The sequence below is a fragment of the Budorcas taxicolor genome, chromosome 1 (assembly GCF_023091745.1).
Source record: "Budorcas taxicolor isolate Tak-1 chromosome 1, Takin1.1, whole genome shotgun sequence".
Classification (NCBI taxonomy): Eukaryota; Metazoa; Chordata; class Mammalia; order Artiodactyla; family Bovidae; genus Budorcas; species Budorcas taxicolor.
Genome location: NC_068910.1, coordinates 130610751 through 130623812, shown reverse-complemented (window position 1 = coordinate 130623812; position 13062 = coordinate 130610751). Strand labels below are relative to the sequence as shown.

General features: G+C 39.1%; 1 pseudogene; it reads left to right on the top strand.

Moving 5' to 3' along the window:
- Nucleotides 1-3133: 3133 nt before the first annotated feature.
- LOC128054306 (ras-related protein Rap-1b-like) lies at nt 3134-3677 on the top strand (annotated as a pseudogene).
- The last annotated feature ends 9385 nt before the right edge of the window (nt 3678-13062 follow it).

Below are 13062 nucleotides of genomic sequence, written 5' to 3'. Positions count from 1 at the left end.
TATATATTTGCTGAGACTGAATGATAGACTCATGAAATTTTACTATTCTGTATTTAATTTTTTTGGCCACACTGCACAACTTGTAGGATCTTTGTTCCCCAACCAGGGATTGAAACCAGGCTGCAGCAGTGAAAGCACCAAAACCTAACCCCTAGACCACCAGGGAACTCCTCTCTGTTTTTGTTTATATTCAAAATTTTCTATGTAGTAAAATGTTAAATAAACAAGTAAAATGTAATATTCAGCGATTATTTTTTCCAAAAGGAAATGGATTCATCCTGAGATGAAGTGTTATGAGCAGGAACTATGTTTGTTAAGGTAAGTGCTGCAAGTGAAGTGGAGTTTGTTGTTCGTTCGCTCAGTTGTGTCCAACTCTTTGTGACCCCATGCACAGCAGTACGCCAGTCCCTGTCCTTCTGTCCTTCACTATCTCCTGGAGTTTGCTCAAACTCATGTCGATTGATTTGGTGATGCCATCCAACCATCTTATCCTCTGTCGCCTCCTTCTCCTCCTGCCCTCAATCTTTTCCCAGTGTCAGGGTCTTCTCCAATGAGTCAGCTCTTCGCATCAGGTGGCCAAAGTATTGGAGCTTCAGCTTCATCGTCAATCCTCCCATGAATATTCAGGGTTTATTTCCTTTAGTATTGATTGGCTTGATCTCCTTGCAGTTCAAGGGACTTTGAAAAGTCTTCTCCACACCACAGTTCGAAAGCATTGATTCTTTGGTGCTCAGCCCTTTTTATGGTCCAGCTCTCACATTCATACATGACCACTGGAAAAACTATAGCTTTGACTATAGAGACCTTTGTCAACAAAGTAGTGTCTCTGCTTTTTAATATACTGTCTAGGTTTGTCATAGCTTTTCTTCCAAGGATCAAGCATCTTTTAATTTCATGGCTGCAATCACCATCCACACTGATTTTGGAGCCCAAGAAGATAAAGTCTGACACTGTTTCCATTTTTTCCCCATCTATTTGCCATGAAGTGATGGGACCAAATACCATGATCTTAGTTTTCTGAATGTTAAGTTTTAAGCCAGCTTTTACACTCTCCTCTCACTTTCATCAAGAGGCTCTTTAGTTCTTCTTCACTTTCTGCCATAAGGGTGGTGTCATCTACATATCTGAGGTTATTGATATTTCTCCTGGCAATCTTGATTCCAGCTTGTGTTTCACCCAGCCCTGCATTTCACATGATGTACTCTGTATAGAAGTTAAATATGGACAGTGACAATATACAACTTTGACACATTTCTTTCCCAATTTGGAACCAGTCCCTTGTTCCATGTCTGGTTTTAACTGTTGCTTCTTGACCTTTATACAGGTTTCTCAGGAGGCAGGGAAGGTGGTCTGGTCTTCCCATCTCTTGAAGAATTTTCCAGTTTGTCTACACAATCAAAGGCTTTAGCATAGTCAATAAAGCAGAAGTAGATGCTTTTCTGGAAATCTCTTGCTTTTTCTATGATCCAACAGGTATTGTAAATTTTATCTCTGGTTCTTCTCCCTTTTCTAAATCCAGCTTTTACATCTGTAAGTTCTTGGTTCAGATACTGTTGAAGCCTAGCTTGAAGGATTTTGAGCATTACCTTGCTGGCATGTGAAATGGGAGCAATTGTGTGGTAGTTTGAACGTTCTTTGGCATTGCCCTTCTTTGGGATTGGAATGAAAATGGACCTTTTCCAGTTTGTGGCCATTGCTGTTTTCCAAATTTGCTGTTATATTGAGTGTAGTACTATAATAGTAGAAATTTTGTTACAAAATGTAGTTTTCTAGAAATGTGATCACAGATTAGTTCAATTCTTCACCTTAGTTTCATCAAGCAAAGGGAATGCTCTGAATGTCTATTTATAATAAAAATTGTAATGTATTACATGAATGTATTAATTTAAGTCATTACTACACATGAAACAATAATACATACCACATAACATGTCCTGCATTAATATTTTATTAATTTTGTTTTGTTTTTGTAGGATATTTGTCAGTAAAAATGAAGTCTTTGCTTGAAGTTACAAACTACATTTAACATAGACTGTGTAACTTCATCACATTTCTGATAATTAGTTCATTGCCCATGACTCTACTGATCTTTTATAACAATTAACCTACTCAACATATCAAGTGTAAATTAGGAAAGTGTTGCCAGTTAATTAGCTAAGTGGTTTTATAGAAAATAATTCTTCTATAAGATTTATTGCATGTGGGATGAGCACACACACACACACACACAGCTATATATAAGACAGATGACTGATAGAAACCTACTGTACAGCACAGGGCACCCTATCCTATATTCTGTGATAACCTATATGAGAAAAGACTCTGAAAAAGAATGAATATGTGTATAACTAAATCATTTTGCTGTACACCTGAAACTAATACAGTATTGTAAATCAACTATACTCCAATAAAATTAAAATATTTTTTAAAATCTAATATGTTGAGGGAAAGGGGTTGCATATCAAAAGTTTCTTTCTTCAAACAAATATTTGATGGATTCCCACATATCTACTGAAATAAAAACTAATTAATACTAAAAACAAAACCAGAAAACCGTGTTGCTCACTCCTATTTCCCAATATAATATGAACAGGAGGTATACTTTATTGAAAACTAACAAATTTATACCTTTCACTGTCGAAGGCCCGGGTTTGATCCCTGGTTGCGGAGTTAAGATTCCACATGTCGTAGGTCGTGATGAAAAAAATCCTATGTACAATAACATCAAAATATATATTATAAAATGCCTAAGAATACATTTTAATGAAATGTATAAGGACTATATGAAATAAGCTATAAGATTGTTTTAAAGAGCATAAATGATTTAATTAGAGAAATATATTCTTAAATGACTAAACATTTAAAATGTCAACTTCCCCTTCCAAATAATCATATAATTTCATTGTAATCTTAATCAATATCTAAGTAGAAATCTTTACTGAGCTGGACAAGCTGATCCTGAAATTGAGAAGAGAGTGCAAAACTTGCCCAGAGTCGGGCTTTTAAACAAACCAGCCCTGGCAGCTGCAGCAACAGGACAGACTGAGTGACAGAAGCATTGACACAGAGGGCGCTCTTGGCTGCAGGGCCCCGCGGACAGTGTGAGAGGTACTAGCTCTTACGAGTTTGCACTATGTGTGAGTATAAGCTAGCAGTTCTTGATTCAGGAGTCATTGGAAAATTGACTCTCACTGTACACTTTATTCAAGAAATTTTTGTTGAAAATATAATCCTGCCATAGAAGATGATTGTAGAAAGCAAGTTAAAGTAGATGCAAAACAGTATATGCTTGAAATCTTGGATAATATAGAAATAGGCCATTTACAGAGATGATAGATTTGTACATGAAACATGGACAAGGCTTTGCTTTATTTTATTCCTACACAGCACAGTTCACATTTAATGATACAAAAGATCTGAGAGAACAGATTCTTTAAGTTAAAGACATTGATGATGTTCCAAAATTCTGGTTGGTAATAAGTGTGATGTGGAAGATGACAGAGTTGTAAAAAAGGAACAAGTTGAAGTCTAGCAAGAAAATGGAACAACTGCATGTTCTTAGACTCCTCTGCAAAATAACTGTTAATGAGATATTTTATAATCTAATGTGGCAAATTAGTAGGAAAATTCCACTGTCTGGGAAGGCCTGCAAAAAGTCTCCATGTTGTCAGCTTTAATATGCTAAATGAATTGTAACTCTGAGCCAAGTCTGAAGAAATGTTGCCCAATACAACAGTGCTACCAGTTATAGACTACTTTGAGTAGTATTGACACCTTTAACAATATTATCTTCCAATCAAGCACACAGAATGTTTTTCTGTGTATTTCTGTACTCTTAATTCTCTAACCTGGGAAAATATCAAGATTCAAAACTGAAGTATGGTTTCTACTGATGGATATTGCTTTTCACCATCATAAAACATAAAAGTTGAAAAATCGTCAGTAGAACCATCATAAGTCAGGGACTGTCTGTACATATTTCAGAATTCATCAAGATACTACTTTGACTAGGAAAACTTTAAAGTTATTTACTTTGAATAAACTGAATAAAATGAGAGTTCTGTTACTAAGGTACAATTTATAAAAATAAATCTGTAAATCTGTGTATGTATTAATACACAACTACTCTCTCTATATAAAATGATATTTTTCCTGTTTACCCACAATATTGGACCACAATATTCTTGTGTGATATTGTGATGTATAACACATATATATTTTAGTCTTTGTCCATGGCTCCTGGCTCACAACTCCCCAAATTCTTAGAATTTCCTAAGCCATCAGAGCATGGGAGCATCTTTTGTTATAATACTTCTGTCTTTTTTCCTCAGCTTTTGAAATTTCTCCAGAGCCATCAAGGTGAAATGAATGTCTTGATATTCACATTAAGCTCTTTTCAACAGCAACTGACTTCATGTTAATGAAATGGCCGTAACTGATTTTGTTAATGAGGTGACTTTTGGAAATCTTCTAAAGATGGGGGACTAGTTGCTCAGGGAACCAACTCTGATTAGAGGACTGGAACTTTCAACCCTACATCATGATTTTTAGGGAGGGGAGAGGGGCTGGAGTTTGAATCAGTCACCAATGGGCAGTGATTTAGTCAATTAAGATTATGTGATGAAGCTTCCATTAAAAAAGCAAAAAGGATAGGAGGGTTCAGAGAACCCCTAGGCTGATGAACCAGATCACATCCACAGGCTGCCTGCTGCTAAGTCGCTTCAGTCTTGTCCGACTCTGCGACGCCATAGACGGCAGCCCAACAGGCTCTGGTGGCTGCCTAGCCAGATCTAAACTCATGAGCACAGAAGCTCTTTCGTTTGAGTCCTGTGTATGTCTTCATCCAGCTGTTGATTCTTATTCTTTAATATCCTTTGTAATGAAATGGTACTCAGGTAAGTAAATGGGCTTACCTGGTGGCTCAGATGTTAAAGCGTCTGCTTGCAACGCGGAAGACCTGGGTTTGATCCCTGGGTCGGGAAAATCCCCTGGAGAAGGCAATGGCAACCCACTTCAGTATTCTTGCCTGGAAAATCCCATGGACGGAGGAGCTTGGCGGGCTACACCCCATGGGGTCACAAAGAGTCGGAGATGACTGAGCGACTTCACTTTCACTTTCAAGAAGGGTGTCATGGGAACCTTTGATTTATAGCCAGTTGGTTAGAAGCACAGACAACCTGGTCTTGTGACTGAAGTAGGAGTAATCTTATGGGACTAAGCTCTTAACCTAAGGAATCTAATGGTTTCTCTGGGTAGATAGTGTTAGAGTTGAGTTGAATTGTAGGATACCCAGCTGGTGTCAGGAGAAACGCGGGGGAAAAAACCTGCATAACACTTTATCAGAAGTGTCAGGATTGTATTCTCCCTTGGAAAAGAAGCTTTCTATATTATTCTTTCTCTTTGCTTCAGTCTTTCTCTTCTAGAAAAACATTCTCACTTGCTCTATATGTTGTGTTCTCAGTTTATCTATCATAATTTGATTAGACATGAGCCAAAGTCACTTGATCTTGATATGAAATTTATAACTTCCCCCTTTATGATAGGAATAGTTTTTGAATATATTTTTGAAGAGATATATAAGAGATAAAACAGGAAATTCTCTGACTTCCCAGTGGTTAGGACTCTGCACTTCCACTGCAGGGTTCCTGGCTGGGGCCAAACAAACAAATGAACAAAACCCCAAAACCAAGAGCACCAAAATCACAACTAGTTGTTAAACAACCATAGACAGAAAGACACTGGAACCCACCAAGAAAAGATACCCCACATCCAAGGACAACGGAGAAACTCCAACAAGATGGTGAAAGGGGCTCAATCATGATAAAATAAAATCCTATACCTGTCGGGTGACCCACAAACTGGAGAATAATAATACCAAAGAAGTTCTCGCACTGTTGTGAAGGTTCTAAGCCCCACATCAGGCTCCCCATCTTGGGGATCAGCAAAGGTACTGAGAATTCCTAGGGAATCTGACTTTGAAGGCCAGTGGAATTTGATTACAGGACCTCCATAGGACTGGGGTAAACAGAGACTCCACTCTTGGAGGGTGCAAACAAACCTTGTGTGCACCAGCACCCAGGGAAAAGGAACAGGGACCCCATAGAACAGTGAGTCAGACCTACCTGTGAGTGTCCGAGGACCTCATGCAGAGCTGTGGGTCAGCAATGGCCCACCATGGGGACAGGGGCACTGGCAGCAGCAGTCAGGTGGAAATGCTCTTGGAGGTTGCTAACTGCCATACCATAGAGCCCGTAGACTCCAGGACTGGGTTACCTCAGGCAAAACTAACAGGGAGGGAGTGCAACCCCACCCATCAGCAGACAATTGGATTAAAGTTTTACTGAGCATGACCCTGCCCACCAGAGCAAGACCCAGTTATCCCCACAACCAGTCCTTCCCATCAGGAAGCTTGCACAAGCCTCTTATCCTCATCCACCAGAGGGCACAAGAACTACAATCCCATAGCTTCCAGACCTAGTACCACAATCACAGAAAGCTAACCAAAATAAGAAATAGGATTATGTCCCAGATGAAGGAACAAGATAAATCCTAGATAAGTGGAATGGATAAATGACCTGGAAGGTGAAATGGTGGAAATCATTGTTGTAAAACAGAATATAGAAGAATGAAAAGAAATAAAGACAGCCTAAGAGAACTCTGGGACAACATTAAATGCACCAATATTCGCATTATAGGTGTCTCAGAAGAAGAGAGAGAGAACAACCCTGAGAAAATATTTGAAGAGATAATAAGAGATAATAACTTCCCCAACATTGGAAAGGAAATAGTCAGCCAAGTCCAGCAAGCTCAGAGGAACCCAGGCAGGATAAACCCAAGGAGGAACACACCAAGACACATACTAATCAAACTGACAAAAATTAAAGACAAAGGTAAGATGTTGAAAGCAACAAGGGAAAAAAGACAAATAACATACAAGGGAAATCCCATAATGTTATCAACTGATTTCTCAACAGAAACTCTACAAACCAGAAGGGAATGGCACAATATGTTCCAAGTGATGAAAAGGAAGACCCTACAACCAAGAGTACTCTACCCAGCAAGACTCTCCTTCAAATCTGATGGCAAAACCAAAAGCTTTCCAGACAAAGTTAAGAAAATTCAGCACCATTAAACCAGTTTTACAACAAATGCTAAAGGAACTTCTCCAGGCAGGAAACACAAGAGGGAAAGATCTCCAAAAAACAAACCCCAAACAATTAACAAAATGATAATAGGATCACACATATAGATAATTACCTTAAATGTAAATGGATTAAAGGGCTTCCCTGGTGGCTCAGCTGGTAAAGAATCTGCCTGCAGTGCGGAAACCTGGGAAACCTGGGATCAATCCCTAGGTTGGGAAGATCCCCTGGAGAAGGGAATGGCTACCCACTCCAGTATTCTGGCCTAGAGAATTCCATGGACTATAGAGTTTATGGGGTCGCAAAGGGCTAGACATGACTGAATGACTTTCACTTTCACTTTCTTTCAAATGGATTAAATGCACCAATAAAAAGACATAGAATGGCTGGGAGGATACAAAAACTAAGACCCACAAATATGTTGTCTACAAGAGACCCACTTCAGACCTACAGACATTTACAGACTGAAAGTAAGGGGATGGGGGAAGTTGTTTCATGCAAACGGAAATCATAAGAAAGCTGGCATAGCAATACTCATATGAGACAAAATAGACTTTAAAATTAAGACTGTTATAAGAAACAAAGATACTACGTAATCATGAAAGGTTCAATCCAAGAAGATATGACAATTATATATATACCCAACATAGGGGCACCTTAATATGTAAGGCAAATATTAACAAACATAAAGGGAGAAATTGACAGTAACACAATAATAGTAGGGGACTTTCATCAATGGACAGATCAGACAGAAAATCAATAAGGAAACATAGACCTTAAGGAGAAATATCATATGAAATTTTAAATATTTGGAATCTGAAAAGAAATGATACAAATGAACTAACAAAACAGAAAGAGACTCACAGACTTAGAAAACAAACTTATGGTTGCCAGAGAAGGGCAGGAATAGTTAGGGCCCTACTTTCACTTCACTTGGGAAGATCATGTGAAAAAAAAAGAGGTGAAAATTGCCAAGTTGTGTTCTACTCTTTGTGACTCCATGGACTATACAGTCCATGGAATTTTCCAGGCCAGAATACTGCAGTGGGTAGTTGTTCCCTTCCCCAGGGGATCTTCCCAACCCAGGGATCAAACCCAGATCTTCTGCATTGCAGATTTTTTACCAGCTGAGCCACAAGGGAAGCCCAAGGATACTGGAGTGGGTAGCCTATCCCTTTTCCAGCGGATCTTCCTGACCCAGGAATTGACCTGGGATCTCTGGCATTGTGGGCGGATTCTTTACCAACTGAGCTATCAGGGAAGCCCTATTGGGAAGATACACACTGTTATGGATTCATGTATGTGTATGTATGGCTGAGTCCCTTTGCTGTTACCTGAAACCATCATAACATTGTTAATTGGCTATACCTCAATGCAAAATAAAGAGTTGAAAGTGAAAAACAAAAACCAAAAAAAGATATAATAAATAACTATTTTAAAACAAATCCAAAATACAATTAGAGGGTCCCATGTAGAGGGCAACAGTGTAGGAGAGTTACACTCACTGGCACCAGCTGGTATCTGTGAATCATCCTGGAAGTTCATGCTAGAATCATCCATGTAGACAAAAGGGTCTGGCAGGGGATTCTCTTGGACTATTTTGTTCATCAGGGGTGCTGACATCTGGCAAGGAAAGTCTTTATGAGAAAGAAGACACTGATGAAATCATTCATTCACTTGGAAGCAATGTTTTCAAGAGGACTAGGTTTACTGTAGCAATCTCTGATAAATAAAGTTAACCCCTGGAGTCTCCACCTCTGATATAAATGATTCACATTTTATACCATAGAAAAATACTCCAGATGTATTAATCAAAAATGAAGCTTTGGAAGTATTAAAAGAAAATGTGTGCCAAGCCCTCAGAATGGGAGAAAATAATAGTAGATGAAACATTTGACAAAGGATTAATCTCAAAAATAAACAAGCAACTCATTCAACTCAATACCAGAAAAATGAACAACCCAATAAAAAAGTGGGCAGAATACCTAAACAGACATTTCTCTAAAGACATACAGATAGTTAATCAAAACATGAGAAGACTCTCAACATCACTCATTATTAGAGAAATTCAAATCAAAACTACAATGGGGTATCACCTCACACCAGTCAGAATGGCCATCATCAAACAATAAATGCTGGAGAGGGTGTGTAGAAAAGGAAACTTTCTTGCACTGTTGGTGGGAATGCAAATTGATACAACTGCTACAAAAAACAGAATGGAGAGTCCTTAAAAATATAGGAATAAAACTACATACCATATGACCCAACAGTCCCACTCCTGGGCATATACCCTGAGGAAACCATAACTCAGAAAGACAGATGCACCCCAGTGTTCATTGCAGCACTATTTGTAATAGCCAGGACATGGAAGCAACCTGGATGTCCATCAGCAGATGAATGGATGAAGAAGCTGTGGTGCATATACACACTGGAATATTACTCAGCCGTAAAAGGGAATGCATTTGAGTCAGTTCAATGAGGTGGATGAACCAAGAGCCTATTTATACAGAGTGAAGTAAGTCAGAAAAAGACAAATATCATGTATTAATGCATATATATGAAATCTAGAAAGATGGTACTGATGAACCTATCTGTAGGGCAGCAGTGGAGGTGCAGACACAGAGAACAGACTTGTGGACTCATGGTGGGGGAAGGAGAGGGGGGCACGAACACTGAAACATATACATTGCTGCTGCTGCTAAGTTGCTTCAGTGGTGTCCGACTCTGTGCGACCCCATAGACGGCAGCCCACCAGGCTCCCCCGTCCATGGGATTTTCCAGGCAAGAGTACTGGAGTGGGGTGCCATTGCCATGTGTAAAATTAGACAGCCAGTGGAATTTTACTGTATGATGCAGGAAGCTCAAATCCCGGGCTCTGTGGTATCCTGGAGAGGTAGGATGGAGTGGGAGGTGGGACAGAGGTTCAAGAAGGAGGGGGCATACATATACCTATGGCTGAGTCATGTTCATGTATGGCAGAAACCAACACAATATTATAAAACAATTCTCCAATTAAAAATAAACTTAAAAAATATATGTCAACATCTTTGTGACAGAGTAAGGGGATATTTTCTTCAGTAAGATTGTTGAAACAGTCCATACATGAAAAGATGGACAAATTAGACAATTAGACTACATCAAATGACATTAGATTTCTCATCAGAAACTGAGGAAGACAGACAGTAGAACAAAATCTCTGAAGTACCAAGATAAAAGAATTGCCAACTCATAATTGTATATCCAGAAAAATATCTTTCAGTGAAGGACTTTCCTGGCAGTCGAGTGGTTAAGACTTAGTCTTCCAATGCACAGGGTGCAGGTTTGATCCCTGGTTGGGTAGCTAAGATTCCACATGCCTCATGGCCAAAGAACCAAAGTGTAAAACAGAAACAATATTGTAATAAATCAATAAAGACTTTATAAATGGCCCACATTAAAAAAAATCTTAAAAAAGATGAAGGTGCAATGATAACATTCTCAGATTAAAAGAAACTATCAGGTCTGTGGCCATTAATCCTGTTCTTTAGAAATATTAAAGCAAGTTCTTCAGGCTAAAGGGGAACTTGGAACTTTAGGAGTGAAGAGCCACAGAAATAGTAACTATCTGATTAATATAATAATATTTGGAGATGTTTTCCATGTCAGACATCTAAATGCTTCATATACGTGATTCTTTTAAACCTCAGCAAACACATGGGGAGAAGTACAGTTGTTAGTATCCTCTTATAAATGAAAATCAAGATATTAATGTCTGTGCAGATAGACAAACTGGAAAAGAAGGTTTTATTAACTCCTGTGTGCAGAATATAAATCCCCACACACTTCCCCAGGAAGAGCATACTGAGTCTACACCTTGTACGTTCTAAGCTGCCTTAGTCATGTGTGACTCTTTGCGACTGCATGGACTATAGCCTGACAGGGTCCTCTGTCCATGGGATTCTCCAGGTAAGAATACTGGGGTGGGTTGCCATTTCCTTTTCCAAGGGATCGTCCCGACTCAGGGATCTCTTGAGTCTCCTGCATTGGCAAGCGGGTTCTTTACTACTAGAGCCACTTGGGAAGCCCGAGTCTACAGCTTAAGCTGGCATATTAAACAAAGAAGTACAGGTTTCATCAGGGCTTCCCCTGGTAGATCAGTGATAAAGAATCTACCTGTCAGTGAGGGAGATATGGGTTCGATTCTTGGGTCGGGAAGATCCCCTGGAGAAGAAAATGGCAACACACTCCAGTATTCTTGCCTGAAATATGCCATGGACAGCACTTACTCAGCAAATATTTATTGCCCGCCTTCTACAGCCTGTTCTTATCAGCCTGGTGATTCTGCAGTGAACAAAACATACAAAAACTGCTTCTATGATAGAGCTTCTGATGATGAACAGTCTAATGAGGACTTTTCAAAGTCCAAGCTAGCACAAACTGGGGAAGTATGCGAGCCCTGTGAAGCAGACACCAACCTTCATAATAAGGAGTCTCACATTTACTACCTGAGTTTCAGAAAGCAATCAGATCACCTGATCTTCCCTCTGTCCTCAATTTACAGTGCTGTAATAGTCCCCTCCAGTGGGGATGGAGCTGAGTGATTTTCCTCTTTTTTAAAATAATTTTATTTTTATTTTTGGCTGCACTGGTCTTCATTGCTGCCCGCAGGCTTTCTCTAGTTGCGGCGAGTGGGAGCTACTCTCTAGCTCCAGTGCCTGGGCTTCTCATTGCTGTGGCTTTAGGCACGTGGGCTTCAGTAGCGGTGGTTCCCTGGGTTCTAAGCGAGGGTTCAGCAATTGTGGTGCTTGGGTATTGCTGCTCCACTGTATGTGAGGCTGAACCCGCATTCCTTGCACTGGAAGGCCAATTCCCATCCACTGTGCCACCAGGGAAGTTCCCAATTTGCATCCTTAATCTTGCTCCTTTGGTCTTTTAAATCCTTTTTGACCACTTAAACCCCACATTTTGGAGCCCTCCCATCCACCACTTCCCATGCTCACCTGTCATGAATTCCTTTGGAGTGCCCATTTTCAAGCTGATCTATGTGCCTCTTTATGCAGTTCCTTAAGTGTGTTCTTATGGTGAGATACCCTGTATTTAAACATAACTTGATACTATCAGACCCTTGCACCACCCAGACACATCCCTATTGTCCCACCCTTCATTCATTCAATCATTTATTTATTCAATAAAAGTCTGCTTAGAGACTGATTAACTGTTGTTGGAAATAGTCATGATTCTCTTTATACTCAGACTCCCTACCTTTGATCACCCCTTTAAGCTGGCTCCTGTGTTCTTTGATAGCCCCATTTCCTTACTTTTACACTTGCATTATTTAAAGTTATAGGTCTGTCTCTTTAAAACAGCAGCTCAACTGGAGACTTTTAACTTGGATTAAGTCCATTAATGTTTGATAGGATAATGATTAGTAATGTATGTGGACAGATTTCTACTTCCTTATCTTTGTTGTTTTTTGTTCTCTTTTTTTTTGTTTTTACTTTGCCTGCCTTCTATTGGATTGGTTACATGTATTCCCCACCCCCTCCCACAATGGTGTATAAGTTATATACAGGGCTTAAAATCATCATTCGTTTTTTCACATAAATACTTAAAATATTTTGACTTAGAAATTCAAACATTTATCTGTTTCTTTTCTTCCAAACAATGAAATGCTCTTTGAATTTTTAACAGAGAATTCCCCATCTTCATTCTTTTGTATTATTTTTGTCTACTATTTTACCTCCTTTTAAAAAATTTTGTTGAAATATAGTTGATTTACATTGTTGCATTAATTTCTTCTGTACAGCAAAGTGACCCAGTTACCAAACTTGCTTTTATACCCTTAAAAGTCATCATTATTATTTTTGTCTTAAATATTTATTTAGATTTAACCATAGGTTTATCAGGTTCTTTGGTCATTATTGCTTTTTTCATCCTCCGT